The 24,121-nt window shown below is 38.4% G+C and overlaps 1 protein-coding gene and 1 pseudogene across 7 annotated transcripts in view; both read left to right on the top strand.

Annotated features, from left to right (window-relative positions):
• Window positions 1-24,121, top strand: part of Dlgap1 (DLG associated protein 1) — a 772,435-nt gene that overhangs the window by 330,772 nt on the left and 417,542 nt on the right. The window lies entirely within an intron of this gene.
• Window positions 21,170-21,694, top strand: LOC150049893 (large ribosomal subunit protein uL23 pseudogene; annotated as a pseudogene).

The raw sequence follows: 24,121 nt of genomic DNA, 5'->3' as shown, positions 1-24,121 counted from the left end.
AGGACGCAGATCAAATGAGGTGAGTGGTCAGGATGCAGAGCCCTGGGATTTGAAAACTGCCTCAAAACAATACAGGCTTGTAACGCTTGTAAGATAGACAGTGGCCAATTAGAATTTCCTCTTGGAAGATTACTGTGTCATTGAATCTATTTCTAAAACTATATTATTCCATCAGTATGGATCTAGAAAAGGTAGAGATTTGCCCTAGATGCAAAAGATCCTTCTTCCTGTGATAAAGAGCTGATGACGTTTTTCAGCAGAGCAAACTTCTGGTGCAAGCTAGTTTTGCTGAATTAAACAAAGGGAACAGATTCTTCAATGAAGACAAGGTCTGTAATTAATATGTAAGTGAATTGGATGCTGATGTTCATAATTGCTGCTTGGGGGAAATAATCAAACCCTGTGACCACCCACATTATTTTTCTGCGGTGGTGACTTGTCTATGCAGTAAACCATTGGCTTCTTGATTTTTAAAGAGGCTGACATTTGGAAAGATTCTGCAAATACTGTTTTCCCTTTCCTTTTCCTTGGGTCTATTTAATTCTACCATTCAGTTGCACCAAGACAATGTAACCTGCCTGAGTAATTCCCCCCCCTCCCTCCCTCCCTCTCTCCTTCCCTCTCCTTCTCCCTCTCCCTCTCCCTCTTATCTCCAATCTCCAATTAACTGAAGAGATGAAATGGAGCTATGGATCAATTAGTGGAGTGCTAGCATTGAGCAAAAAAATCACAAGGACAGAACTCAGGCCCTGAGTTCAAGCCACAGACCAGCACAAAAAAAAATCAAGCCTGAAATGCAATCATAAATTGAATGTCTATCTTATGAAACTAAAAAATTGAGGGGAAGGGATAGATTGAGAAGAATGGGCTAAATAACACAAGCCATTAAACTAATCAAGATGCATTGTACTTACAAACTGATTTATTGAATGGTGACCTTTATGTACAACTACTTAAAGATAATGGAATATTTATTTATTTACTTATTTATTTATTTATTTACTTAGTCCTGGGGCTTGAACTCTTGGCCTAGGAGTTGTCCCTGAGCTCTTCAGCTCAAGGCTAGTGCTTTACCATTTTGAGCCACATCACCACTTCTGGTTTTCTGGTGGTTAATTAAAGATAAGAATCTCACAGACATTGGTGCCTGGGCTGGTTTTAAACCATGATTCTCAGATCTCAGCCTCCTGAGTAGCTAGGATTATAGGTATGAGCCACCAGCACCTGACTTGGAATTTTAATTTTGTATAAATCCTCACTCCCTCAATGCAGATTTCATATAAGAAAGCACCTTAATACGTTTCTGTTCAGGTATGATGAAAAACTGAAATCTATTGTTCCCTCAGCTCAAATTTCTGGTAAATGAGAACATAGCCCTTTAAGTAGATATTGCAGAGAATTTCTAATAGAACAAAGCTGAACATGAAACTTCCTTTAAATTTGAAAACTGCCTAACGAAGGACAACAATAAATGGCTCCTAGATAGTTTATGGGACGAATTTTATTTCTGTCTTATTTCTGAGCATACTTAATGAAGAGAATTTGATGAACACACACTTTAACATAGTGAGTTAAAGCATAGCTAAATTTATTTCGAGAGGTAATGGTTGTTTCGTGCAGCTGTTTCTCAGAAAAGCATATAAGACTCACTTGAGGGAGATAGTTTAAATTACAGATTCTTGACTTACTGAATCAGAAACTAATATGAAAGTCAGAAATCTCATTGTTAACAAGCCTGTAGTTCTCATCCCCATCAAAGGTGGACATGGATTTGGGGATGCCTTGAGCTTAGATGAGAAGCTAATGCTTTGTGTGCCTCCTGCCTAGAAGGGGCTAAGCCCAGGCAATGGGAATGTCTTGCTTATAAACCCCACTCCCTTAGCTCAGTAATAATACTTACTTGCACACAGTCATAGTTCAATAGTGGGAAATGGCTACCTTATCCTCATGGGGACTAACAATGGCCTCTGTTTCATGATGCCAAGACAAGAAACCTGGATAAGGCAAACTCTTCCCTTGGAGACCTCAGTCCATCAATCTCTTCCCTGAAGTCTTCCATTCTCCCCCATCCCCAGGAACATTAAGTACCAGGTAGGCAGATTATGGAGATAACTTGAAGCATTTCACAATTGTGACACATGGAGAGTTTCATGGGTCCAGTAGGTTCCCCATCTGCTGGTCCTGTCTGCCTCAGTTATTCATAGCCAATGGTTTTTTCATTTTATTTTTTTATTATCAAGGTAATGTATAGAGGGGTTACAATTACATTCATCAGATAGTAGGTGCAACGTTTCTCTTGAAATCCTTGTGTCTTTGCTAATTCTCAGTTCAACCAAGTTTATACCAGAACCAATCAAATGTATCAACTCTAATAAGCTTTTTCCCTTATAAAATTTTTAAATGAAACATATGGCGTGCTTCTGAAGAAATAATTTTAAAAAGGCATATTTACAAAGAACTGAAAAAACGATGTTTCAGCTCATTATTCTGCATTTCATACCAGGTGGTTTCACCAAAGTGAGTTGTGTGATATTTAAGGAGGGGGCAGTACTGAGATATGAACTCAAGGTCTTGTACTTGCTAGACTGATATTATACCATTAAAGTTATGCCTGCAGCATTGCTTTTTGTTGATTTGTTATTTGTTTTTGTTTTTCGTGTTTTTGTGGCAGTCATGGAGCTTGGACTCAGAGCCTGGCCACTGTCCCTTAGCTTGATTTGCTCAAGGCTTGCATTCTACCATTTGTGCCACAGCTTCCTTTCTGGTTTTTTCTTTCCTGGGTTTTTGGAGATAATAGTCTTTTGTTTTTTTTTTTTTTGCTTAGCCTGGCTTTGAACCAGGATCTTCAGATTTAAAGCCATCTAACTAGCTAGGATTGCAATAATGAGCCACTTTTACCTGGCTGTCTAGGGATTTTTTTGAGACACAATCTCAGATCCTTTGTTCATGATGGCCTCAAACCACTGGATTTATGCTCTTTTGACTCTTTTGAGGAAGTACTGAGACAAAGAAGAATTGAGGGGTAAAGAGAGTGGGCAGTGAAGAAATATCAGAAAAAAAGAGTACTAGTAATTTTAGAGTCATAGAAAAAAACAAGGGAGAGAGAGAGAGAAAGAGAGAGAGAGAGAGAGAGAGAGAGAGAGAGAGAGAGAGAGAGAAAGAGAGAGAGAGAAAGAGAACCAGAGGCAGAAAGAGAGACTGAGAATTAACTATGGGCAAAAAAAAAAGAGGTGGGATGGGTTTCAAACTAACAATGAGCTCCATTATTCAATTTAGAACAAAAGATTCTGATGAAAATAACAACTTCTTAAGATTCTTCTTAAAATAATTAGCATCTGTCTTGTGTAAAGCATTATAAATTCGGGTTGCATTTAATACAACCGAATAAAGAACAGCTCCCTAATGAGAATCAGTGCTTGACCTTTTGCTCCTGAGAAGAAATAGCAAAATTGAATCTATTGTCTCCCATAACCCTACTAATACCTAGATAATTAAATACCATTTCTTGCCTGTTGTTGGTTCTCACCTAATGAGGCTAGACAAAACATGCTGTTTCTGTGGTTTTGTTCAATGAGATCTTTGCCACTTCCTTTTAGGAACAATGTACTTGTGACTTAAGTAATCAACTATTTGGTGACCCATTCTTACTTTTCCCACAGAAATGTAGCCATGAGGAACGATGGGTGTGCCTCTACGTGGGTTACCATTGCCAATATCTTCCTTAGTTAGTAGAGAATTTGTTCATTTTCTATTCCACTTGCTTGTACATATTCTTATTTTGTTATGCTTCATAAAAAACGAGAACAAGTACCTTACTTTCTTCTTAGATATTTCTTTTCACTCAGTAAAAAGGGGTTGACCCAGTCACTGCTCAGAAAACTGGAACCAGCAATTGTGATTAAAATACTAGAGGATTTCTGGCAGTTACTCACCAGTACCATATGATTTTTTGAAACAAGAAAGCATAACTGTAGAGACCGTTGTCACAGATTTTAAAAAAATGCGGAGAGTTGTTTAATGTCAAGTGGCCACCCACGAAATCAGCCAAAGGAAAAGTTCCCCTTGATAAATTGTGAGAATTCTCAAGTAGAAAAGGTTCAAGTCATTTCATTGTCAGGAAAACTGAGATTAAAGTTTTGACCTTCAAAAGGTTAGGTTAATGGAACAAAACAGAAATGTTCTGAGCAGGGAAACCACGTGTCTTATGGAGAAATTGGGAATTTTAATCTAATGCATGTTAGGCATGGGGATTCATTCAGTCATTCAGTGAAGGTTTTATGAGTGCCAGTTGTATACAGCATGACATGTCCATGTAGTGAAATCTCTATGGATGGCGACTGTATACAATATGGGATCTGCAAGCACTGAAGGCTCTCTGAGTGCCAATTATATATAGTGTGAGATGTGCGTTCATTGAAAATTCACTTAGTGCCAACTGTATGCTGTATGATGAGAAAATTTGGCTTTAACAGGGCAAAGAAGGCAAACACGTTTGAGAATACAAATCGTTCTTACCCACCATTTTCAGCAAAGTGCATATTATAAATATTCAACCAGGAATGGATGATCATGTTTGAGCCTTGTAATCTTAGAATTGACTTCCAAAATCAAGACTCACACTGAAATGAGTTTCTGAAGGTCATGTTGAAATTACCAGAAGCTGACAATATGAGAACAGTTGTTTCTGAGATCCCAGATCTTCTTCTATTCATTCCTTCTAAGTACAGCAGCTAAATATTTTTTATATAGCGGCCTCCTTCAAGCAGCCCTGACACACCGTGCGACCAAGACTGATTATCTAAACAAAGTAGGAGAGGTAAATAAAATTTAGAAATAATTTAGCTAGCCAATAATCAGACCGAAAAAGAGGGCCGACCCACCCCAAGGGAAAGCTACTGACCCCACTTATGCAGTAGCAGATGCTGGTCTAAAACCTATACCCATTGGCTCCTCCTTTGAAATATCTGTTGACATGATGCATCCTTACCTAGTACATATGTGGATCCAAATAAGTAAACATTTTCAATTTTGTACAAAGATTAGCCATGGGGGAAAAGTTGAGTTCCACTTGTTTCCTTCAAAATGAAATTATCTAAAAATAAAATTATGCACTCAGAAGCTTCGAATTTTTTTTCTTTCCTTTTACTTTTGTTTTATCTGGAGAGGAGTTTTTTTATCAAGTTAGCTATGTCTGGTGTGGAAAAACAGCCTGGTTGCTAAGAAGATAGCAAGAAGTATCAAAACTGGAGCCAAGGGACTGGTGGCTCACTTCTAATCTTAGCTCCTCAAGAGGCTGTAACCTGGTGGATTGGCATCCTGGGTAGTAATTTCTAGACTTCATCTGTAAGATAACTATCAAAATCTAGGCTCCAGGTGGTAGCTCATGTAGGGCGCAAGTGGTAGAGCACCAGCCAAGCAAGCAAGCCCTACAAGTATGAGGCCCTGAGTTCAAGCTCCAATACTGGTAACAAGAAAGAAAAGAAAAGAAAAGAAAGAAAGGAAGGAAAGAAAGAAGGAAAGAAAGGAAATAAAAGGAAAGGAAAGGAAAGGAAAGGTGTCGGGGTCCTTCGTAGGGGGATGGGGAAAAATACACCCCGACTAGGCCAGGCCTCGAGAGGAAGGGGCCCACTGTCCTACCGCACTCGGCCTTCTTACCCCAGAGTACCAACAGAGACGCCACACAGCTTCATCAGGGCAGGAAGATATCTCTCTCTTTATTCCCTAAATCCCTCCTCCTTATATTGGGTGAGGGAGCATATCATATACAAGATGGACAGGACAAAGAGATCCACATGTTTTATCCCTACGACAAGCCTCAGCAGAAAGTTATTAGACATGGAGTTACTCGGCCCCCAACAGAAAGGAATGGAAAGGAGGAAAAGAAAGGAAAACGCCACATTTATATGGACACATGCTTTATATTCTGTACAAAGAAACTCTTTACACTGGAGGTAATGACTTTACATCAAACTGAAAGTCTTCTTTCTAATGCTTTTATGAGAGCTGAAGTTGACAGAGGAAGAATGAGAACTTTGAATTAACAAAGTTAAAATTCTTCCTATACACGTGAATAGGAGTGGAACAGTTAGCAAATCATAATGGCTAGCTGCAAGGATGAAGGCATTGTCTTGGTCTCTTCTCTGTGATGGCTCAAGAAACCAAAACCATCCTTGTAGGTTACTACAATGTCAAGATGAGCTTTGATTTTCCAGGAAGAGATTTTGAAATGGTGTTATACATTGTGAAGGCATGTACTGGAAGACTGGGATTCTTAATAGAGATTATGCTGCCTTCGAGTGAGGTGGTAGCCATGTCATTTCCCTGTCACCATGCTAATCTATGGTGTCCACCTCTTCCCTTTCAGCTTAGTGCTCCTGCTTTAGAAATTTTGTTTTCTGGTGGAGTATTTGAAAAAAGAAAGTATTTTTTCTGCCATTTCCCTGTGTGTGGAGCAAAGAAAGTAGTAGATAAATGTGATAAAGTTACCAGTTTCATATCCAGGTATGGTGGCAGGCTTCTGTAATATCAGCACTTAAGAGGTAGAAGCAGGAGGATTCAAGAAATTGAGGCCAGCCTGAGCCATGTAGCAAGATCCTGTCAAGACCTTGAAAATATCTACATACTAAAATTTTAAACCCTAACAATGTCTTTTTCTACTTTAATTTCAATTGTAGCAGCTATCTTCTGCTTATTTGATTAAATACTTTATCCAATTTAATTTCAGGTTCCATAAGGAACCCATAAAATGTTGTACAAAGTAATTTTATTTATGTCTAATAAAAATTAACATTGTGATTGGCATGATACCACATTTACACGTAGTCTGATACCATTCAGTCACTGTCATTTACTTTAGATTTTTACTGTCATTGAGAATGAGCTTTTTTTTTTTTTTTTTTTTTTTGCCATTCCCCGGGGCTTGAGCTCAGGGCCTGAACTCTGTCCTTGGACTTTCTCAAGGCTAGAGCTCTACCACTTGAGCCTCACCACCACTTCCGGCTTTTTTCTATGTGTGTGGTACCAAGGAATTGAACTCAGGTCTTCGTGCATGCTAGGCAAGCCCTCTACCACTAGGCCAAACTCCTGGCCCCTGTGCTTTTTAAAGCATAGATTGTCACTGTCTATTGGAGCTGGTTTTCCTGACTGCTGTTATATTCTAAACTTTGATCTCAGAAAAATAAGAGCTATTTGATAGCCATCATATTTTAGAAACATTCTTACTCAGAAAGATTTCTTTCTACAAGTCACTTTCATATAACTTCTTTGTAGCTGAATTTTCCAATTTCTTCTCTTTTTGGAGGTTGATCTTTCCTAAACATATGATTTCTGTGAAGGTACTGAAAAAAAGTCTGATATACTGCTTTGAAGAAAATCTGCTTAGAAAATATGCACCTAGCTTTTGTGTACAGACTGGGTTTGAATTGAAGGTTGTGCACATGAGGATTTTGTAGCACAAGAAGTTGAAATCATGATTTGTATCAAACGTTCTGATGTGAGGAACTTCACCAGAAACAAATGAAGAGGTGAACTGATCAATATTACGTACATGTTATAAAATAGACCATCAAACCCCAGTCTATGACTTTCATAGCAGTTTATCATGTGACAATCTTTCTAATCTTTTATGTACTGAAGACTTCCTCAATATCTAGTAAGAACCAAATGTCTTGGATATTTCCTATCACCAAGAACCTTGCTCTGGAAGAACTTATATCCCAGCAGGATAATGATTATTTCCCAAGCCCAGTCTTATATGCTGTATACCAGGTGAGCTATACACATATAGACATTCTCATAGAATCAAAGAACGCAAATATCATCAACTCCCCAAAGGCGCTGTAATGCGAGGCAGAGGCCATGCAACAAAATGCTGCAGTGGGCCTGACTCAGAGTTCATGTTCCTACCTCTCCACAGCTCTTCTCCCACACTCAGCTGTGCTAATGACGATTCATTTTTGCAAACATGCCAGCTGCTTAATTTCTCTCTCTTTGTACAAGTGGAATTTGGATGGGAAAGCCTCTGAGGCTTTTCCATGCTTCAGACATTTGACAAGGTCACATTTGTTTTACCAACGCCCAAAAGATGGCAGTAGAGAGCAAGGATAGCCACCCTATTTCCCTGGGGGGGTGGGGGGAGGCGCTAGGGTTCCATAAGTACTTATTCTTCCTGTTACTAGGAAGCTATAAAAGCATTCTTTTGGTTATTATTGTTCTCTGTGTGTAATGATGCTGAGGCTTAAATTCCAGGCTCGAGCACTGTCCCTGAAATTTTGTTATTAAGACTACTATTCTACTATTTGAGTCATAGCTTTGCTTACAGATTTTTTTCCTGGTTGGAGATAAGGGTTTCACGAACTTTGCTGTGGTAAAATTTTGAACTGTGGTCCTCAGCTCTCAGCCCCTTGAATAGCTAAGATTATAGGTATGAACCACCAGCACCTAGCATGAAAGCATTCTTATACCAGTGTTCACTGGAAAGAATATTATATCATAAGCATTAAAAATACACAGATGCACATCATACTTATCAATATCTTCAAACAGCCAAAATCAATCCATGGTATCGCTTCTAGTTTAAATGTGGAAAGTGAAGACTAAAATGATGACTTATAAATGCAAACATACAAATTGCACAACACTAATATACATGGACAATCATATACGTATATAAATACACAAACATATAACAGTAACATTTAGTTATTCCAAAGCACAACGCTTATAGGTCACATATTTAATACTTGTTGTACATCATTGATTCAGGTCTCCTTAAACACCTATAGATATGTGATTTGCCTGTACTGAGCCTATGTTCCATTAACAAAGGTAAGATTCAATAAAAACAAAGAACATTAGCATACATAATATATCAGATGTTAATGAATGTAGAAGAGAAAAAAGTCTAGGGAGAGAAAAAGGTATATATGAAAAACATGTGTGTATAGATATAAATATATATGACAATATATTGCACTATCTTTTACTTCAAATGAAGATCAGTTATTGGAAGGGAGGCAAATATTAAAACATGTAGTACGGAAGATTAATAGATGATCAGATTTCTATAGATAATTTGCATTAGTGCATTGAAATTCTGCTTGGGAACTTTGAGATCCATGAGGCCTCTCTGTTCAACATCTTATATGCAAACACACACACACACACACACACACACACACACACACACACACACACACACACAAATGGAGATTTTCTTGCTGTGCAATACTGAGGCCTTAGCGGAGGTTATATACAATACAGATGGTCTTACCATCTTTGAGCATAAAACATGCAGTTATTGTTGGAAAGAAGGACAAACTCAGCCTTGTTGCAGCCTGACAGAAGAGGAAAAGTCTGAGTGCTTCAGGAAACGTGCTAGGTGACATATATTTAGTAAACTCACCTTATTGTCACATTTATTGCATGTGGTTTTGACCAAGCATGGTTTCAAAAATAGTATAAACTGTTTACAAATCAAAACAACTTTTGAAAAATAAGAGTTTGAAATCCCCACATGTATATTTCACGACTCAGCTGATGCAGAGCAGTGGTCCTTGAGCTCATGCTATTGTCATTTTTTAGTTGTATGATCTACTCAGTGTCTCACTGCCCTTCAATTTATGAAAATATTCTTCCTTAAAAGCAAATGATGCCCCCAAAGCAGGATAAAAATGAATGCTACTAAGTGGTATGATAAAGTGACAGTTTTAGGTTTGTTGAAAGGCAGCTCTTCTTTAGTGGAAATTGGTCATCATTGTAGAGAAAATGAATTGATAGTAAAGTCTGCATCTTGAGCCAGCATGGATTTTCCTCTCTGGTGATCTCCTTGGAACTATATACTTTTGGATTCCCAGGATCTCCTGTATGTATAGGTGTGTGTGTGTGTGTGTGTGTGTGTGTGTGTGTGTGTGTGTGTGTGTGTGTGTGTGTATGTATGCGTGTGTGTGACATCATTTGGCAAAAAGTTCACAGAGAAATGAGAAAGTTCCCATTTAGCCACTCCAGTATGCTCCTTTGTGCTACATCTGGTTTAAGAACAAGCTGAAGTATAGTATACTACATAAGTTTAGGTAACCCCTTAAAAATCTGTTTTCAAAGGCAGGCACCAGTGGCATATGTCTATAACCCTAACTTCTTAGTAGGCTGAGGATTGTAGTTCAAAGCCAGTCTAGGCAGGAAAATCCATGACTCTTTATCTGCAATGAACCACCAAAAAATCTGAAAGTATGACTATGGCTCACATAGTAGCCAGTTTTTGCTAGCTTTGAGCAAAAACACTCAGGGACAGTTTTTGTTTGTTGGGATTTTTGTGGTTGTTGGTTTTGGTTTTTTGTTATTTTTTGCTTTTGTTTTTTGGTTTTGGGGTTTTTTTTTTTTGCCAGTCCTAAAGCTTGAACTCAGGGCCTAGGCCTGAACACTTTTTGCTCAAGGCTAGTGGCCTGCCACTTGAGCCACAGCACCACTTCCAGCTTTTTCTGAGTATGTGTGAGTATGTGGCACCAAGGAATCAAACCCAGGGCTTTGTGCATGCTAGGTGATCATTCTACCACTAGGCTATGTCCCTGGCCCCTGTTGTTGTTGTTGTTTGTTTTCCTGGTTCTGGGGCTTGAACTCAGTTCCTAGATGCTATTCCTGAGATTTTTGCGCATGGCTAACGCTCTACTTGAGCCACAGACCCACTTTCAGATTTTTGTTAATTGATTGAAAATAGGATCTCATAAACTTTTCTTCCTGGGCTGACTTCAAACCACGATTCTCAGATCTCAGCCTCTGGACTATCTAACATTACAAGCATGAGCCATGAGTGCCTGATTCACTATCCCCTTAACTGAATCACAACAGTTTTTGTTCACCTAGATTACCAGTTCTCTCTGAGAGGACTTGATGGAATTACACTTCCCAGCCCCTTTCAAAAATATAGCCCTGGATCTCTTAGCTTTGATCCATAAAATGGAGGCACACATATCTTGTCACTGCTAGAAGAAACATTAAGAGCCAGTGTGTAATTCCTTGTCTCTTCCCACTGCTGTGGTTACCTCAGAAAACCATGTCTGAATGTAATCTGTCAGCTTCACTTTGTTGCCAGGGTGACCAGCACCTCCATACTAACCTCACTAGTCACCCTGAGTGAGTATGAACTAACTGTTGTACTAAATCACTGGAATATTTCTAATGTTGTCACAACATGTGCTCACATACCCCTCCCCCCAAGAAAACTTGGTCTTATGAGCTTTCCCCTCCCAACACACACAGAGCCATAGCACTTGAAAAATATGTTAGGGAACGCTTGTCAGGATCATTCATTGAATCTTCACTCAATTTCAGTGTCTACCACCTCCATACCAAAAGAATGTTTCGCTTACACATTCTAGAGTCTGTATTTCCCAAAGCAAACTTTTAAATATGTCCTGAGCTCATTTCCCTTTAAGCAAAATGTAATTAACAGAGGTTTTTAGAGTGCATTTGATACTGTGCCTAACAAGTGAGACAACATGAAATATTACCATGAACCAACCATCCCTTTCTTTCACTTAACTTCCCTGGTGTGTTAGCTCTTCTTATCCTATCAAAAGTAACAGAGAACTTTCAAGACACTCTAAAAGGAAGGTTTTCACTTTTCATAAAAAAAGAAACGGATATTCTCTTTTGTCTTGATTTCCTGTCATGTAATTATAATACATACCCCTGGATTTTTGTAAGTATTTCTCTGTAGATATTATATGAAATGTGATGTGATTTGTGTGGTTCAGTGATTCCCTTTCAACTAGGAAAAAAATAAACTCTCCTTAATGGTAGACTCATATCTTTCCCTGACATCATGAGAAGGCTTTTAATGAAAACAGTGGAGCCAGGCATGTTGTCTCACAGCTACAAACCCACTATACAGTTGATAAAGATAAGGAGAATCATGGACAAAAATAGTCCAGCCTTCCTGCAAAAAAAAAAAGTCACAAAAGCTCCATCTCAATAAGCTAGGCATAGTAGAAGATGCTGTAATACCTTGAGTTATATATGGCATAGGTTAAGTGGTAGAGTGCCTGCCTAGCAAGCATCAAGCCCTCAGTGCAAACCACTATGCCAAACTAATACTATAAAATCTTTGAGAAAAATCAGTCTTAAAAAGGGTCCACCTCACCGGCACGGTGGCTCACGCCTGTAATCCTAACTACTCAGGAGGCTGAGATCTGAGGACCAAGTTTCAAAGCCAGCCAGGGTACAAAAGGTCCTGAAACCCTTATCTCCAATTAACCTCTAGGAAAAAAAAAACAAAAACAGGAAATGGGGCTTGTCTCAAGGGTAGGCCCCTAGTCTTGAGCTGAAGAGCTCAGGGATAACACCCAGGGCCCAGGGGTAGGGTGGTAGCCTTGAGTTGAAGAGCTCAGGGACAGCGCTCAGGCTGAGTTCAAGCCACAGGACCCACAAAAAAAAAAAAAAAGTTCACCTCGTTGTGAAAAATTATGGGATTTTCCCTCTCTATCAATACAACAACCCCTAGGATCTCCTAGCATTAAGCTCAAGAAACTAGCACCAGAAAACTTCAGAGGAGAAACAAATATCTAAGAGATCAGCAATAAAATGGGAACTCTTGGGAGAAAGTTCTATCTTCTACAAAACCAAGTGGAAGGGGTTTTTTTTTCTATGTCTAGACTATTCTTCAAAGTAGTCAACATACTCTATTGACATCTCATTGAAGGTTTATCTACATTGACAGAATCCACATTAAACACAAAAATACATATTTTACATATATCCTAATTGTGTGGCATTAAGCACCAAAGTTTTCCTGTCATGCTAGAAATAAGATAAACATAAAACAGAGTGGCCCAGATGTGACTTGAATTCTAACTTTCAGCTTGGCATGTTAAAAGGTATCCTGCTGAGTAGACTTAAAAAGCTGACCTAAAGGAATTGTAACTGAGGTTCCAAATGCAACCCATTTGGGAAAATGACAATGAGATTGGTATATAAAGGAACAGAAGATGAAAGAAAGGATGTATAAAAACACATCCTGGGGCTGAGATGTGACTTAAATGATAGAGCAACCTGAAATCAAACTATAGTACTAGAGAAGGGGAGGAGGCATAGATAGATAGATAGATAGATAGATAGATAGATAGATAGATAGATAGATAGATGGATGGATGGATGGATAGATAGATAGATAGATAGATAGATGGATGGATGGATGGATGGATGGATGGATGGATGGATAGATAGATAGATAGATAGATAGATAGATAGATAGATAGATAGATAGATAGATACGAAAAAAGGAAGAGCCTTCCCCACTGCTGGTGGGGAGAAAAATGACACAGTAGAACTTCAGTCAAGAACTGGGGTACTAAGTATTCTCTGGAAAGAATTTCTGTCCGGGTTCAGTAATTACTTCACCTCGTTGAAAAATAACAGAGGTGGTGTAATCTTTCTTCTTACTTATTTAATTTTTGCTGGTGCTAGGGCTTGAACTCAGAACCTGGACTCTGTCCCTGAGTTTCTCTGTGCCCAAGGCTGGTGCTCTATCACTTGAGCCACAGCACCAATTCTGGCTTTTTCTGAGTAGTTTGCTGGAGATACAGTCTCATTGACTTTCCTGCCCGGGCTGGCTTTGAACCATGATCCTCAGTTCTCAACTTCCTGAGTAGCAAGGATTACGGGTGTGAGCCACTGGTGCCCAGTTAAAAGTAGTAAACACTTAATGGAAGATAAATCAAGACATTCACATTCTGTGATTTGTCAAGTCCATCTCACTGGCTTTGGCTTTGTTAAGATTTTAGACCATCACAGAAGTCTAGGATTATTTTATACTATACAAATAATTATATATAATAAATATTATATAATAAAATTTATTAAGAATATAATTAATGGTAATAATTTGTAAATATATTCATGTATATTATATTAATTTACCTGACTTTTAATGATAGTTTTTCTAGTGAAGTTCGGGTAAAAAGAACTGACAATATTTGTATGTTTGACCACAACAGCATGTGTCTGTTTGCACAGACACAGGAAAGAAAGATTGTATGAAAACTTCTCACAGGACATACTTACTCAGGAATACGTGTAGGAAAGCTACTTCTTACACTTTTGTGTTTTATTCACAGTTCTGACCTCTTCTAAAAAATGGATAAGGACTGGGCTGAGAGTTTGGCCTAGTGGTTGAGTGCTCGCCTAGAATGCACGAAGACCCTGGTTTAATTCCTCAGTACCACATACATACAAAAAAGCCAGAAGTGGTTCCGAGGCTCAAGTGGTAGAGTTCTAGGCTTGAGAAAGTCCAAGGACAGTGCTCAGGCCGTGAGCTCAAGCCCAGGACCAGCAAAAACAAACAAACAAGCAAAACATGGATAATGTCTGTCTTGGATGCCATACCGAAAGCAGGGCCTGCTATAAGCCCTTGAAGTAAGAAAGGGTAAATGAAAGAAAAGATGGTGGATGGATGGATGGATGCACAGATGCACAGATGCATGGTTGCATGGATGCATGAATAGATGGGTGGAGAGTGGATGGATGGAATAATTCTGGAGGAAGTTGAGATTATATTCTGGGGAAAAGTCAAGGCCAATTCATGGTTACAGTGCATTAAGCTAACCAAGCAGATAGCAAGTGGCATTGCCCCATTGAGTGGTGCATCCTTGGGATAGTGTTCAGAATATGAAGACTGCCCGGAGAAAGAGGAGCATTTGACTGAGCAAAAGACAAACTCCTGCACAGGACCATGTCCCAGCTTCCAGAGGGCAGTGGGAGGCTACTTACTGGAAACAGAATTTTATAAAAAGAGAGGCAACATTCCAGAGTTAGGAAGTAGAACCTAGCAGAAAGTCAAGGCTTAAGCCTAATGTTTTGACTATAAATATATTCACAGGCTCAGAGGACTCAGGAGTGACAAACCAGAATGCTGCTTGCTGGTGTCTGCACCATGGGCATCAAGATTTTCATTCTGACTGATCTTAAAGGATCCTTTTGGACTGCTTGCTTGCAAAGGAGGAGCATAATAATAGTCGGGATAACTGATCAAGATGCATTCTTATACACAAACAGACATGCTAAAATAAATGCCTTTGCGCAACTTAACTGATACTAATTTAAAACACAAATTTACATATTCAGAAAAGAACTATGATCAGGCATCAGTGGCTCCTGCTCATAAGGTGGAGCTCTGCCTCAAGTGGTAGCGTGACTACAGCCTTGAGGGAAAAAGTCAAAGGGAAGAATGTTGGCCCAGAGTACAAACCCACTGCTGAGAGATAGGGCAGCCTTTCTCTGTAGTCCAAGGTCCTTCTGCTTTTCCTGTGACAATCAGGGTCTCCCTGAATTTGCACTTACAGTCGAAATTGTCTTCATGCTCTCCCCCAGTGTGGTGCAGGATTGAACCAACAGATGCCATAAGCCAATCAGGCTGGTTTTCAGTTCCTATCCATCCACCCACATTCTAAATTTTGTCAAAGAAATCAGAGGTTGGGGGAGAGGAGAGGGAAATCCCCAACTACCTGCAAAGTCTAGCTCAAAGTGCTGTACTGTGTGGGTGAGTGGACATTGAATGACAGACACATTGAGATCAATCCTGCTTTTGACCAAAAAATAGCATTTGGCACACTGTGTGCTTTAGGCCTTGTCATGCTGCGAACAACTCTAAGCCATTTATAGCCAAGATGGTACAAGTTAAGCATAAAAGTTAAAATTTGAATTTCATTATGTTTTAAATGTCAAGAATAGGCTCTGATGACTTAGATTAGTGTTTTGGTTCTTTACTTTCAATCAGAGTGATTAAGCTTCTTCAACCCTAACACATCCCTTGAAAATGGCCAAATAAGAACATTTACTGTATTCTTTCTGGCAGGATGTAATTCACAACAATACATTTTATTGGCTTTTCAAATGTGATGAACATGAGTGAAGATCATTGGTCCTAGGGCAGTATATGTCAGAGACACAATGCAAATGGAATAAAGGTGACAATATTGACACCTAGTTCTACCACTGACACCTGATAAACACAGAGCCTGGGTTCTTGTCTGTCAATTTCTCTCATCTTTGACTTTTGAAGTTATATTTCATGACTATTGGTTATAATTATTTTGCATGTAATCTTGGTTATAGCTGAAATGACATTGGATTACTTCAATAATATATGAAATACTTTGCCAAAGAAAAATTCTATAACTGACAGCTTCTTTTGATATTCCACTGTTTGCCATATGCAGATTCATAGACTAACCACATATTTGTTATGAAAGTTAAAGCTAACTAAAGCTGGGTATTTAATAGTGGCTCACACCTGTAATCCTAGCTACTCAGGAGGCTTAGATCTGAGGATTGCAGTGCAAAGCCAGCCCAGGCAAGAAACTCTATGAGATACGTATCTTCAGTTAGCCAACAAAAAGTCAGAAGTGGAGCTGTGATTTAAGTGGTAGAGCACCAGTCTTGAGCAGACAAAGCTGTGGGATCATCCAGCCACTTTATTTCTCTAAAGATGGCTTGAGAGTCTCATAAAGCCAGAACAGTCCTGAAATGGAACTTAGAAACAGTTCCATAAGCAACATGCATTGCCTTTCTGATTGTTTTCAATGAAGAGTAAAGATTTTTTTTCTGGAAGTCAAATGTATAATAAGCTAGCAAAGAGGCTAGAAAAATATTTTTTCCTGTAATTCTGAAACAGAAATCTCTTGGTCCAGGATCAGGTACCTGGAGACAAAGAATGAGAGGTGTTAGCATCTCAGCCTGAGTTTACTAACCTGAAGCTCAAAGCTCCTCACATCTCTTACACTTTACACATTACATGCTGGCCCGCTGGCTTTACTCAGTTTGGAGAACAATGAGGAAGGCACTATTTAAAGCAGACTTAACTCCAGATCTGCAATCATCGATCTCCATCCTAGGAATCAGGTATTTCAGACTTAGCACTTCAAGAAAGAACTCTCTAATCTGGGAGCCAGTGGCTTAAACCTGTAATCTTTGCTGTTGAGGAGATTGAGATATGAAGATGGTGGTTCAAGGCTGGCCCAGACAAGAAAACTAATGAGACTCGCCTCTTCAACTAACTCCCCAAAAAAGCAATAGGCAGAAATGTGGCTCAGGTAGTAGAGTGCTAGCCTTGAGGAAACAAACAAACAAACAAACAAACAAACAAAAAATTAAAACTCAGGGACTGAGTTCAAGCTCCAGAACCAGCACAAAAACAAACAAACAAAAAAGAACTTTCCATTAACCCACAGCCTACTCCAGACACTGCTAAGTACTAACTGGAGGCATCAAAAGATAATTTCTTAATACACAGAATAGTTACATCTTTTATTTCAGCTCCAGCATGCTTCATACCTATATTTTACCACTTTATATAATCATTTGTTAGATTTTTCATGAAATAATGAGCTCCCAGCATATTAAAAAAAAACTTCACTTTGTATCACAAGAACTGTTCAGTCAGCATTTATTACAGACTAACTTAAATAACATGGAAGAATTGATTTTTTTAAAATCAGTCCTGGGCTTGAACTCAGGGTCTGAGCACTGTCCTTGGACTTTCTCAAGGCCAGAGCTCTACCACTTGAGCCTCAGCACCACTTCTGGTTTTTTTCTATGTATGTGGTACTGAGGAATTGTACCTGGGTCTTCGTGCATGCTAGGCAAGCACTCTACCACTAGGCCAAACTCCCAGTCCCAGAAGAATTGATTTTTAATAAGCTTAGATCAAAAAATCAGTTAAATTATTTATCATCATACTTGTTCCCTAGTGATCCAGCTCAGATTAGGTAAATATTATTGGAATTTGTATCATAGAGCATAGGCCAACCAACTGTTGTACAGAAAAAAAACCCACAGGAAGTAAACTTTGCAAAAGTATGACTATGCATAATTTTCTCTACCTCAATTTGAAAATTCTCAGGTAATTGTGTTCTTTAAACAATTTTGTATAAGTGACACATAAATGCTAGTAGATACATGCAGTACGATTTTAGTTCTATAAAGTAAATTTGACTGTGGTGAGAGCGTTACTATTCTTAGTCACTTTAACATAGTGTTTTAAAAAGTTTAAAAGATTCTGAAAGAATATGAAGCACATAAATTATGTTATCAAATTACATTTGTAAAATTTTTTAGTACTTGCTTCAATGTGCCATCTATTTTCTGGAAACATTTTAGGTAACTAGAAATTAGAAGCCAATGACCTAAACCAACGAGAAGACACAGAGGAGTTGCCAGTTTCTTTTTTTCTTAACCTTGGGTGCATGTGAAACTGTGAAATGATTAGAAACTATGGGGTGTATCTAAACAGCGACCATGGAAAGCTATGTGCAAAGTACAGGAATGTTAGTAGGAGGCCATGAACAGTATTTTGATCGAGTTCAATTCACTGGGGAGTTGGAACTAAAAACATCACCAATCAAAAGTTATTGGCTCTCCAAGAAAAGAAAAGCAGACTTTAATCAACACTGTGCTATACCTCAGCTCCTGAACATTCTCCCAAACATGCAAAGTTAAGGCTTAGCCCCAGTATACTATTGACAAGTTACGAAAATTTAGAGTCTGGATCTAACCGGAGGTCTTTGTCCATTAGGATATATCCTCAAAAACAGTAGTTCTCTCTCTCTTCCTCCTCCTTTCTCTCTCCCTCTTTCTTTCACACTTCCTGGCTAGAAGATAGCAGTTTGGTTCAGTCATATTCTGCTTCTCCATAGCCAAACATTCCAAATAAATTTTCTCTCCGTATAAGATAACTATCTCAGATATTTCATTATCTGTCCTTTGTACTTGGTCTTGGCTTGTGTATGAAATTTATTGTTCTTTTATTCTCAAGGTTTTCTTCTGTTTTGTTTTAATAGTTGTAACTTGTCAGAGATCTTGGTATTTCTTCTCAGTTCGTATACTCTCCTGTTTCCTTGTCTTTAGCAGCTTATTCATTTAAGTAAAAGAATATAGGAAATATCTGGTGCTCGTTTTAAATGCTTTTCAATGCATAGTAATGACATTTATCAGTAGACTTGATTCAATGTTAAGATAATATTCAAAAACTGTGCCAGTTCTCTCTGATCTATTTCTTAATTATAAGCACCAGATACTGGCAAAGTGCCTCTGTCTCTGTTTCTGTGTATCTCTGTCTGCCCCTCTCTCTCTCTCCTCCATTACCCATCCCCCTACTTCATTTTCTGCTGAGATTTTCTACTCCTGTTCCTCCAATGTATCCTAGAAGGAGGGAAAAAAATCACTTCAGTGGATATTATAAATCTGAGCAGTGGTCCATAAACTATTAATGTACCTGGCTGCAATTACTAAATCAAGCTGGGAATGCTAAAACATAAAAGAGAAAATGTACTTGTTTCTCAAAGACAATACTCAGAGACAAGATGAAAGGGAACAAAATAACATGAAGGTCACATCTAAACATTGTTTTCTTTGAAATCCTTCATATTGATATTCTGTACCTGGGAATTTTGTCTGAATTAAATATAAAAACTGGTTTGTTGGCAAAGTTAAAAAAATAAATCCTTTTCATCAGAATACTGAAAATTGGGCTCAGAAGCCCTAGAATTAAATGCTCTTATGACTCAGACATTTCTGCTTTGACAAATTCCTGTTTTAATGTCAGACATTGGGTGATTAATTTCAGGTTTGTCATTTTCTGTATTTGCATAAAGTGCAGCCAGACTGCCTATGTAAATGCCTTTTGTTAATTAGATTTCATTGTATTACCTGCCCTGGGTGTAGAAATTATATTTACAATAAATATTTCCAGAAAAAAATTAAGTATGTGCAAACATTAGTAGAGAAGTGAAAATTCAGCAAGGAATTCTGCACATCTCTCTGCTTCCAGACGGAAAAGTTAAGGTCTAGATTTTGTAGTGGTTAGAGATACAAGGACATTTTAGTAGTTGGAAGTAACGTACTATATTTTTCTCTGAAATAATTTCGAATTATATAAATGAATCTCCTTTGGAAGAAAGTATCCTGCATCCAGCTATTCACTAGTAACCATTTGTAAGCAAATATTGTGGGGTTGTTTCAGCCAGTATGATCATCTTTCAGGAGAATTGTGATATTTTAATATGGAAACTATTAATTTTTAAATTTGTGTACGTTGTTCATTGGAAGAATATTTTAAAATAAATTAACTCAATAAGTGAGCAAAATAACTCAAGCAATCCAAGAATCTGTAGTAGCTTTCTTATACTACTAAGAATTTAAAGATTTTCATGGTATAAAGTAAGTTTTTATGTTCTATGTTCTGTGGGTAGGAAGCCTAGCTCGGCATGGCTGGCTATTGCCCTCTCCCTTCGATGCTTTGCAAATTATTATGCTGTTAGGCTCATTCCAGTTGTGAACATAACTTAGCTCTATACACTTAATAGGCTGGAATTTTATTTTCATGATAGTTGTTGCTCTGGGTTTATTCTCAGAATCTACAAGTCACTGGCATTCCTTAGCTGGTGACTCCTTCCAACATCAAATCCAGCAGTAGCATTAAGAATCATTTCCACGCCTCTAGTCTCTCTGAGCTCTGAATCCATCTCCCTTTTCTCCTTTGAAAATGGATCATCTTTGCCAGTGAGTGATGTCCTAGCTTAAAATCACTTGACCTGGAATTTTAAGTGCAACTGGAAATTTCCTTCATGGCAGTACATGGATTGTTATTTGAACAATCAGGTGACGAGAACCTTGGAATCCTCTTTAGACCTCTACCTAGCACAACACTTTCCAACCCCAGCCACCTGAAGATTGTCTCCACTGGTAAAAACAAGACTGCCCATGCATTCTAGTCTTGCAACAGAATATTGATAAATATCACAAAGTGAAGTGCTTGAAAAGGAATTCAGAATAGTGTGAAGTGTTTTATTAAAACACAACTTTGAAATAAGCTACATTTTATGAGAAATGAAGAAAATTGCTCCCATTAGCCAAGAAATTGGGGACCTTTGATTTCTGAAAAGTTTCCAAGTGACGTGAATGACTATAATAATGAATCACTAAACTTAGCCATCCAAAACTGTGCAATCTAGTGTTATAGAATGAAAGGAAACTCTAAAAAAAATTAATATAACACATCAGTTATGCGAACACCTCTTTCTTCTGTTATACTTCAAGGAACATGTGATTCTTAGAAATGTCAATCTACACAAGACATTTGGAAAATGTTAACTATAAAAGCTGGAAGTCCCTTTTCACCAAGATGGCAGCAAAATCTAAGAAGGGAGCTCCTGCCCCTCCTAAAGCCGAAGCCAAGGAAAAGGCTTTGAAAGCCAAGAAAGCAGTGCTGACAGGCATCCACAGCCACAAAAAGAAGAAGATACGCACTTCACCCACCTTCCGGCGGCCCAAGACCCTGCGGCTGTGGAGACAGCCCAAATATCCACGCAAGAGTGCTCCGAGGAGAAACAAGCTTGACCACTAGCGATTGTCAAGTTCCCCCTGACCACTGAGTCAGCCATGAAGATGATAGAAGACAACAACACGCTTGTGTTCATTGTGGATGTCAAAGCCAACAAGCATCAAATCAAACAGACTGTGAAGAAGCTCTATGACCTTGATGTGTCTAAGGTCAATACCTTGATCAGGCCTGATGGAGAGAAGAAGGCATATGTTTGACTGGCTCCTGACTATGATGCTCTAGATGTTGCCAACAAAATTGGAATCATCTAAACTGCATCCAGCTGGCTAATTATAAATATACATGTTTTTCCCACTAAAAAAAAAAGCTGGAAGTGGTACTACAGCCAGGGATCCCATAGGAATGCCACATTCTGAGGTAGAAAACGTTTCTCACTATTGCAACAATCCACCCTCTGTCATTACAGCCTATACAGGCCACTTTTTTCTCACCCATATTCTGCAATCTACAGATACATATTATACAGATTTTCTCAGGGCTGGTCTGCCAATCAGATCAGAAGATGTTTCAGATGGATGAGGACCAGTAAACTTAGGGTTATGTAGTCCTGAAGACAATGGGCACGAATGGGCATCTTAACATTATGCATCTCTATTACTCTCCCTAAAATGAGGCATGAAATGGACCAGCTATAGAAAAATTAGAACATATTTTACACTGACATCTTTCCTCGTGTAGAAGGCAAAAATCTTCTCTCCTTCTCTAAGAGTTCCAACTAGGCCAAAGAATTAATTTGACATGAGTCAGATTAACAAGAGAAAGGCATCCCAATTCACTTAAGACAAGTTTTGCCTGAACTGGAGCTCTCATGAGGAAATAAAGCCCCACAGATGAAACTATGATGAACAATCACTTTCTGTGCTGAATTATTCAGAGAATAACAAGTTGTAAGTTGTAGCAGACAGACAGCCTTGGTTTGGTTTGTTGAGTTGGATAAAGTGATCAGGAAGACCAGATTAGTATAACCAGGTTGGCTTGTAAAGATTCTCTTTTGCTTTAACATCCTATTCTTGAGTATTAAAAGGTTATGCCTTTGGCACAAGCATAGGAATTTCATTGCCTGCATATTTTTTCACATTCCTCGGAGTTAAGTGCAAGGCCTCAAGCTTGATAGGCAATTGTTCTGCCACTGAGCTCATGCTATTAGTCCTTATGCTTTTATATTCTGTCTCACATAGGGTCTGGAGCTAACTTTGGCTTGTCTAGCCTTGAACCTTGATCCTCCTAACTCTGGGAATCCCTAGAATCTGGGACCATGAGTGTGCAATGCCATACCTGGCCCTATAGCCTGTGTACGCATAGTGGCATATGTTTACCTGCTCATCACTATTAGATTGTGAGCCAAACTTCTATTTTATTGGAGCAAATTTAGCAGCCACATTGGCTTTCTTGTGGATGTTGATGTTGTTAATTCTGCTTCTTGTAACTAGGTAGCATGAATGACGTAAATGTAGATCATATTTCTATTAATTCTTAGTTTTCTCTATTTCCTCTATGCTGCAGTACAAAGTAGTAAGAAATCAGGGTCAAGCCACCAAGAGGTAGTGTGGAGCTGTGCGGACTGACCATTATATTCATGGTGAGCCTCTCTTGGGGAGATATGCGGCAGGTTGCTCGCAGGCAAATATCAATCTCTTGGGGACCTATATCTTAATAAACCCATTGACAACACAGTGTCAAATCCCTAAATCTGTCTTATGGTTTCAGAACTATTCCTGTAGCAGATGCCACATGCCTATGGCATCTTCCAAGAGATGCCACATGTTCTTCCTGCATCTCTGCTTCTAAACAATTGCCTATTGAGTTCAGCTGGTTACTACACTGTGATGTCTCTGCTGACAAGAGGCAAGTCACTATAATTTTTTATGGTATGTCAGGATTGCCGATAGGGAAAATGGAACTCTGTTGACAGCTTTATTTGGTAATTTTTCACTTTGTTTTTATTTTTACTTATTTTTTTCCAAAACATTCTAATCATAGTTTTAGAGTATGAAGCCTTTTTTGTTAAGTAGTTCCTGAAAACAGAGACCTCAATTCAAAGGGAAAGGGTAAGACACAGGGCTCCTGTTGTAATTATAATTTGAGTACCACAGCTATGTTCAGATTGAATACAATGACATACTTTGTACCAACTAATAAAAATCTAATGAAGTCTAACGTTTTAAAATGGAATCTCTATATGGTATATGGAAATGAAAGTTAATTCGTTGGCTATGAGCATTAATTGAAACAATTTTTAATAAAAATGCTTTTATCACTATTTTTTCTTAGCATAGACTCCATAATTTTATATCTCTATTAATAATAAAGATGAGAGATAGATATAATTTTATATCTCTATTAATAATAAAGATGAGAGACAGACCAGGCTGACTTTGTTTTTGCACTCCTTCATATCAGTCTCCTGAGTGCTGGGATTATAGGTGTGTCCCATCATACCTAGCTCGAAGAATACAATATGCTAAGAAAAATACCAGTACTTTTATTTACTGAATAAACATCCACTGTACTTTATAAATTTGGAATGGAATTTTATTATGATTTTTTTCTCAGACTTAAGCATGAAACTACACCTCTTACCCCCTTTCCTCCACTTTATCTCCTGAAAAAGCTGTAAATTGCTAGCAATAGCTCAAGATGTTGGGATGTCATGTGGGAATAAAGACAGCAACTCAGAAGGAACTCAGCAAGTCAAAGTTGACTTCTGCAGAACTGTGTGCCATCAGTCAAAAA

This window comes from Megascapheus bottae, chromosome 19 (genome assembly GCF_031878675.1).
Source record: "Megascapheus bottae isolate mThoBot1 chromosome 19, mThoBot2.hap1, whole genome shotgun sequence".
Classification (NCBI taxonomy): Eukaryota; Metazoa; Chordata; class Mammalia; order Rodentia; family Geomyidae; genus Megascapheus; species Megascapheus bottae.
The sequence above is the reverse complement of the archived record's forward strand: the minus strand, read 5'-3'. Positions and strand labels throughout refer to the sequence as shown.